This window comes from Pteropus alecto, unplaced genomic scaffold (genome assembly GCF_000325575.1).
Source record: "Pteropus alecto unplaced genomic scaffold, ASM32557v1 scaffold11, whole genome shotgun sequence".
Taxonomy (NCBI): Eukaryota; Metazoa; Chordata; class Mammalia; order Chiroptera; family Pteropodidae; genus Pteropus; species Pteropus alecto.
The window spans coordinates 4381110-4389490 of record NW_006431956.1 but is presented as its reverse complement, the minus strand read 5'-3'; the positions used below and the strand labels follow the sequence as shown (position 1 = coordinate 4389490).

The 8381-nt window shown below is 45.5% G+C and overlaps 1 protein-coding gene and 1 pseudogene across 3 annotated transcripts in view; both read right to left on the bottom strand.

Moving 5' to 3' along the window:
* LOC112475630 (CUGBP Elav-like family member 2) overlaps window positions 1-8381 on the bottom strand; it is a 404363-nt gene that overhangs the window by 135109 nt on the left and 260873 nt on the right. The gene's annotated exons all lie outside the window — the stretch shown is intronic.
* On the bottom strand, window positions 4278-4392 carry LOC112475701 (annotated as a pseudogene).

Below are 8381 nucleotides of genomic sequence, written 5' to 3'. Positions count from 1 at the left end.
GTACTAAAAAAAAAAAAAAAAATGCAAGAAGAAGGAAGAGGATTTGGTGAGTAAGACACTTATTTCAGATCTCCTCAGATTAAGGCCAAGTATAAAAATTCTCGTTCTTTCCAGTTTATTTAAATTAGGTGGTAAAAGTCACCTCCAGCATCCTGGGCTAAGAGTGAAAACCACCTGAGGGCAGATCCACAGAGCCTGACTTTCTCTCTTACAAAAGACACCTAGAATTGGTAGGCTCTACAGCGGGGGTTGTTTTTTATTTTTTTTATTTTTTATTTTTTTAAATCGTTTTGGACTAATTCTTCTGAGGGGGTTCCACTGGGAAAAGCTTTGCCAAGCCCCAGTTTGGCCAGGCATCTAACCAAGGCTGCCTTCAATGAGCACATGAAACAGACTGGAGACATGGCAGTATTTCACCTCTTTGATCGTTAACTGCTTTATTTCCCATTTTATTTAAGATACTTAATTTGTTTTTAGTGATTTTTCTCTTCTTGGTAATGAGAGGTAGCGATGAGCGAGCATCTTTTCCTTGGCGATGCCGTTTTCCTTGGACAGAGATGAGCTGCAGTCAACATGACAGTTGCTGCTCCTTAAGCATAAGGATTTGTGAAGGGGAAACAACCAACTGGATCCCTTCTCTTCTGCTTAAGCAACGCGAATTAAAGGTAAGACAAAGGAACAAGTAATTAGTGAGAGGGAGGCAACAAATGGATATTTTGAATGCAGAATCCATTCATAACACAGCGCTTCTCAAGAGAGCTGTTCTAATAGATTACTTGCTGAAATTATGTAAGCCTTAGCTGTTTAGAGCCAGAAGTAAATGCATCCCCTCTGCATTTGGTACATAATGTCTTTCGAATAAACGCAGGTCAGTATGAGGTTGCTTATTTGTCTCTGCAAAATCAGATCTGATTATCAGTGCTGAGGCCGGAGGACCTAAAAAAGGCTATTAATACCTAAGAATGTGAGGCAGATGTGCAAACCTACTTTCATGACAATACAGTAAATACGGCGAAATGTTTAAACAAACTGTGAATACCAAGGAACTGTTCTTTAAATTTAAAAATAGTTTTTCTTGAAAAATCAGCTAACATAAATGCATCCTTTTTCATCAGGGAGTTTCAAAAGCGGGTTCATCACCTGCTTCCTGATTTTAAGTGCTGGTATCCTATTTTGTAAGAATTTCATTGCAAAGTGTCTCCTGTCATGATGGTGAATACTGAGGCCCACTTCTCCTATTGGGGAGTGTCACATGTCCGCCTCTGTCACTCTTTTTCTGGTCTCCAAACAAAAATTCCACCACTTACTCTTTCGAATTGAGAGGCGAGAGGGCCTTTTCCCAAGCTAAGAAGTTATTTCCAAGTGACAACTCCTTGTCACCGTTAAAATGTGAGCAATAGACAGAGGTTTCCATCACTCTGGCAAACCTCACCTGTCCTGACTCTCTGCGGGTCACGGATTAAAACGTCTCTGGGCTCCAGCCTGGTTGTAAGTGAAAACTATCATGAGTGAGCAGAGAGAACACGGCGCACACTGAAGGGCAGAAACACGGGCGACATGCAGTCACAGACCCAGCTCTGGAGGTGCTCGGACATTTCCATCCCGATGACAGATTCTGGAATCATGCGGCAACCAGTGGCTACTGCCACACAAAGCCAAGGAATCTCACTTTAAGTCACAAACCCTGGTTCATAAGGCTCGTGTGTGAGGACACCTGCGTGCATGTGCATGCTGCTCCCTTACAGTAGAAATCTCAAAGTCTTTTGCTAATGAGCCCGGGAAGAAACTCCAGGTTGGCAGTGCCCTGCACCAAGTCTCACTGGGCGATGCGTCAGGGCTGGTGCTGATCGCGGTGCAGAATTAAAGGGGAACACAGAAAATGAATATAAATACAATTCGAAGGGATGAACGATTGATAAGAATAATAAATAACTTTCCAGATCAAAAGCACATCGAATCTGGTTATGACTTTACCGAAATTATCAAAATGTAATTATACTGTTTTCACACATCATTATTTGCCATTTCGGGAAATGTGAACGGACACATTAATTAATGTACAAAATGATACTCAATTAAAACAAGTGCCATGCCTCTTACAAGGTTTTGCACTAGAATTCTTGCCATTGTCTCCTCTCTAGGACTTTATGCTAAGAAGTCTCACATATGTTTATCTAATGTTTAAAGGTTTATCTGCCAGGGACATATTTTCCTTGGGAAGATTCGGAAACCAAATGATAGACAGTCTGGCACGGTCACATTGCAGGCGGTCCCTTCCCACAGTGCTTGAAATGCTCTCTCTTTTTTTACCTTTAAGAACAAATCAGCAAATGTATTTAACATAGAGACATGGCTCTTGCTTTCCTTTTGCTTGTTTCCCTTGCAGAGAAAATGTTTTCAGGAAAAGGCTGGTTGCTATGGAAGCTTTACTGTCAACCACTTCAGTATTAGAAGGTTGGAAAACATTCAACCATTTCAAGTCACCTGATCTACTAAACATTCCCAAATTCATTATAATAAGAATGAGGAAGAGGCAGACAAGGTGATTTAAAAACAAAAAACAAAAAACAAAAAACAATGCATCTCTTTGCCCATAAATGGACGGCAGGGCTTAGTAACTAGAATCTGGATAAAAGACAGCTGATTCTCACATGCTTTTTTCCCCCAAATGATGGCATGTTAGAAAAATAACCCAGATTCTCAAATTTCTAAAATGACTCGCAGTTCTTGTCATTGTTATGTACTTAGAATAAAGTTACTGCTCTCAATTTAATTCAGTCAGGAAGCTAGGTCTCTCCAGCAAGTTAATTTGCCATAAAGACACGTTTTCATAACCATAAGTGCAAATAAAGCATTGGAATCTATGAAACACAGTGTTCCAAACTGGCCTGAAAAGCGGAATGGCTTCCAACCCACCATTTGGACATGAGAACTCACGTGGAACATCATGTGGCCGATAGGATCTCGCCTAATACCATTAGCAGAAATGAACTGTAACCAATTGTAAGTGGCTACTAATTGCCCATGACAATGATGGAAAATACTGACTCAACCTCCGAAGAGTTAATTTAGTCAGAGTGGTAGAGATACAGTCTGAGGCTATCATAATTATAACACAGGTGACCTTATTAATCAGCCACCCTGGGGGGTTCTAGCTGTAAAACAGAGATCAAGAAATAAGTGATCACATTGACAGTCTGGTCCACGTTAACTGAATAGACTCGCTAATTCAGTTGGAAAAAAAAGGGCCTGGATATGCACGTAAAAGAGCTGTCCCCTGGTAAATTCGAAATTGCTCGATTGTTTTTATAAATGCAGATTATTATTAGTATTGGTGCGTTTAAAAGTTTGCTTGATGTATTGGAACAGCTTCACTGTGGTGCCCAATTTGATGACCTTAAGGTAGGGACTTCCCAAAATTATAAAGCTGGGATATGCATTATAGACGTTGGTCTTTCCCGCTCCAGATTCCTAGTCTGCATGGCACACAGTTACTTTAAATACTGCTGTAAGTTCTACCTGATGCAGGTTTGGATTTCAGAGTACCCCTGGGGAGGACAGAGGTATCTGGAGGTAAATACAACGCTGCCTGTCAGGCCTCTCAGGACTAAGCGCCCATCCTGGGTGTGGTCCGCTGGAATCCGCATGTTAACTGATTTACAAATACCAAACTCTTCCCCTCTGATGAGAGAATAGGCCAAGTGTCCCACAAAATGACTGACGGCAGCATTAACTCCTTCTGTCAAGGAAGTCAACAGACCAACAATACAAAAAAAAAAAAAATAGCTAGAGGAGACGATGACAAGTGGCCGCATCATTTTGCATCTACTGGCATGCTAATTCCATGACAGAATAGGAAATTAAGACTGATGCCAACCATGAGGCCCGGCCTCCCGACACACACGCTGGGAGGGGTGGAGTGCACTGGGCAGCATCCGAAACGCAGGCTGTGCCCCTCCTCTTTAATTGAGAAGTGCAAAGCAAAGTGAACGTGCAGATTCAGAGATGCTACAAAGTACGATATCGGTCCCACATGCCGACGGATATTCGCTCAGTTATGAGGCTGAATGAACATTCATCACTTCAAGATGCCTCGGCCTGAAATTAGGGTGCACAAGGAGGATGGGGTATCTACAAGACGCTCCTGCAAGAGCCTAGCTCTGTTATGGTCACCACTCCCATTCCAATCAAGGAAACTGACAGTTGTATTCCATCCATCCGTCCGTCCGTCCGTCCGTCCATCCATCCATCCATCCATCCATCCATCCATCCATCTATGCCTACAGCACTTGTCTTCCTAGGTGGTCTCCCATCCAAGTACTAACCAGGCCCGACCCTGCTTAGCTTCTGAGATCAGACATCGGGCTTGTTCAGGGTGGCATGGCCGTAGACCATGGACCGTAGCTCCACTGGGGCGTGAACCCAGGACCTTCTGTGTGTAAAGCAGACATGCTAACCGCTCCACTATGGAACCATGTCCAAATTTCTTTAAACTTTTAAAAAAGCTGAAGGAAACAAAAAACTTGAACTTTCTGTGGTGGTAAGAAAAATGACCTGAAACTACAGATAAGACAGGTGGAAGGTAGGATGGCAGGTCCTTATGTTGTCATAGTGGGTCACTGTTTAACAGGCCTGTCCAAAGATTATTTGACTCTCTAGAATGTACCTGTGTCTGATTTTACTATTTAGCATTTGAGTAAAGTTACAGGCTAGCTTACAGACTTATGTCCAGTTGAAAAAGAGTACCTTAAAGGTTATGGTTTTATTACTTACTAGGACATTAACCAGTTATATACATATAAAATCGAGAAATTTTATTGTCATATTCTTTCCTAAATGCCTATAATACTCAGTTCCTCAAATGTTCTTGAAGTCTGCATCAATCACCATCTATAAGGTTTCCTTTCTGTTAACTAAATCTGGCACACATGTGTTCCGCATTTGAGAGTTACATTTTTAACCTTGAGAAAGTTTTGACAAAGTTTAGTCACGTTAGAGAATTTTATTGCTTACTTTTCCCTACTTTTCTAGGGGTTAAATATTTCTATGGGCTACATTTTACAACATGAGTTCAGAAACTAGGAGGCTGCTGGGGAAAGAAATCTTTCTTGGGTTTTTGTCCATCTTTGATTTGCCTTTCCTCCTACTGCTGGCCAATCAGCAGAGAACACGCTCATTTGACTGTAGAAACCTACATTTTAACATTTCCTTGCCAGTATAGCTTAGCTCCTTACAAGAAAGCTAGGAAAGGCATTGAAAAGGAAAGGCAGAGGACGTTAATTCTCTCTGAGGGGCTGTCTCACGTGTCCATGGCCTCATTTCTTCTAGGTCCGGGGCATGTGGGTCAGTCTTCTCTCAAGGCCCCAAGAGGTTGATTAACTTCCATAAAGGAGGCCATGTTTCTCACGAAAGTCTTCCTTCCTCTGCTGAAGAGGTCCCTCGAGGGGACAGCTGCCTCCCCCGCCATCCCCTGAGAGACACACGATTTCACTTCATGCCCTCCAGTGCACTGACTCAACAGCAGCTTGTGAAAATGGTGGAACTTGAATTTGGGGACCGGGGCAGGCAGACGTCCTAGAGTCAGTTCCTACATTTCTGAATTACACATCAATTGTCTGTTTTTTTTTTTTTCTCAGGTGACTCTTAAAATGTTTGAATATTGTAACCTGTAAGACATTTCTTCTTAAACTATTAAATGCCAGAACAAACGTAAATTCGTTTGTTTTTTTTTTTAATTGGGAGGGAGAAAATTTGAAAAGAGATTTTTCCTGTCCTCTCCAAAGATCATGAAGAATAACTGCCTCGCTCTGGAAAAGAAATGCTGTTTCTTCCTTTAAACATACACAGACATCCAAATCTTCTCTTTCAGTCGCCGGGTCTGTTCATCGGAGTCGAAATGCTCCACGGGCCACTTCTCGCCGCTTCCGCTTTTCCATTGTCTCCTCACGCCTTAAGCTGTCGCCGTCTGGCTTCTGCCTCCGCCAGCCACAGAAACCACTTTAAATCACACGTTACCACTCCTTTTCCCGACTCTCCCTCCGTTCGGCGTCCAGGACTATGTCCTCAAGTGCACTGCCCTGTCTCGGGCTCTTCCTCCTGCCCTTGGCGTAGGGCTGCCTGAAGGAGCTGGGTTTATCCTCGACCTTCTTCTCAGCGCACACTCTTCCTGGAAATTCTTCAGTGCCGCTAGACGGGAACACGATTCCTCTATTTGCGGTTACTATGCCCTTTTACCTCCGAAGTCCTACGGGCACCTCCAACTCAGCCCGTGCAAAACGGAATTGCTCATCTTTGCTGCTGCCAACTGCCAACCTCTGCCATGGCAGACCCTGTTTCCCAAAGTTGGCTGCAATAGTCACCCCCCCGCATCCCACATGCTCCTCTGAGACGTGGCCGGCCACCACCCCTTCGGGAGTGGGAGCCCCGTTCTCTCCCCTGGATCTGGCCTGGCCTTGACGACTCTCTTGTAACCAGCAGAATGTGGAAGGAGGGGCACTGGGTGCCCTTGGAGGCTGGGTCGGAGAACCCTGCCGTTCCCACCTGGTCCTAGCAGAAGGCCCCCTCTTCAGGACTGTCTGTGGACACCCAGCGGCCATGCTGCTTGCGGTGGGGGGAGGGGAGCATATGCTCCAGTCGCCAGGTCCAGCTGAGCCCGGATTCTGGTAATCCCCTCCCGCTCCCCCTCCTGGAGCAAACTCTCGCCACGCTCTGAGCCCTTTCTCCAGCAGGCATTCCCCTGGCCTGTGAGGACTTGAGCAAACGCTAACACAGTTTCTAATAGCCCCATCCCTAGGAGGATCCTGCCCCACTCAAAGCACCTGCCTGGCGAAACATAAGGCTGCCAGAGAGTTCACCTTTCATTCTAGGCAACGCCTGAAGGCAGGGTCTCTGTCAAGGTGAGGAGTCTAACTTCCATGAGCTCCAGGTAGCAAACCAGATGGGCTTCCTGTGGACCCAACCTTCCCTCCTCCTTCTCTGACTCTGTGAGTGGCTCCTTGTTCCCTCCTTCTCCCTTTAAACGACCCACTCGCCTCTGTACAAATGAGAGCTGACTTCAGTTCACGCTGGACTCTCTCCCTATTGCAACGGTGTATTATTGATTAAAATCTGTCCTGACCTCTTTAACTGGCACTGTTTATCTTTGACACGGACATGTGAATGAAGAGGCTGATTCCAGTCCCCGGCCTTGAGCTGCCCCAGCCATTTCAGTCTGTCTAGATGAGGCCCAGACCCCATGGTGCAGAGACAAGCCCTCCTCACTGCACTCTGTTCAAATTCCTGACCCGCAGATTCCATGATGACGTGGTAGCTGTTTTCTGCCCCAAAGTTGGGGATGATTTGCTGTACAGCAAAGGAAAACCACTACACCCAACAAAACCACCGACTCTGCCTGGCTCCCCATGCCACCTGAGGCACCTGTCGTCTATCCACTCACACGGCTGAGGCAGGTAACCATTCTACGAGTCCAGGTGGGCAGCGATGTACACGCTGGCTCTGTTTCTGTGCTCTGCCTTCTCTAACCCTTTCTGTATGCTGCTGAATTAACCTTTCTAAACCACAGGTCATTCCCCTACTATTAACCCTTTAATAAAATCTACGATGTCTGTGGAACAAAGTCCTCCATAATGTGGCCCAAATTCACGCTCTCTGCCTTATATCCCACTTTCCACCACCCGTTCCAACCTAGCTGTTAGTCACCCTTCTCTAGAGATGGCCCAGATTTTCCCATGGCTTTGCCTTGCTCAGGTTGTTCGCTCTGCCTCAAGTGACCTTCCCCTTCACAGCCGCGGGCATAACTAAGCACTGCCTCGGGCGCACAGCTCCGCCTCCCGGATGCGCTGGGCACTCCATTCCCTTCGTCGGGCCCGCCTGACCTCTTCTCTTGAACGGACACTGGTTTCTGCAGCTTGTCTCCTCTGCGGGCTGCCAGATTCACTAAGAGCACAGATCATGTCTTGGACGCCCCTCTATCTCCAGTGCCTAGGCCACTGCCGTGCCCATGAAGGATGTTCAGTTTTCCTGTTACTGCGGAGAATATACCAGAAACACTAACTTCTTTGGCGGGAAAAACATTTTAATCACCCGGTATGGAAATACTAAATACTTCTGCCTTAACATTTAATAAATGCAAACTATATCCAAGGCCATGGGCAAGACCACCTCCACTTCCTCCTTTGGAAGGTCTGGGAAAGTAGAAGTACTTCGCTTTCGGTAAAAGGAGAAGTTTGGAGTGAAAGTTTAATGGTAGGAGCCTGGAGAAGAGGTACGTGAAAGAAGAGAGGTCTGCTGGCACTAGCTGGTAATGAACTTGTCTTAAAAAGACCTGCCTTGCCAGAGTCTGTTTCTGTGGGCATGTGTGGTTGTGATAGGTCGACTATTCC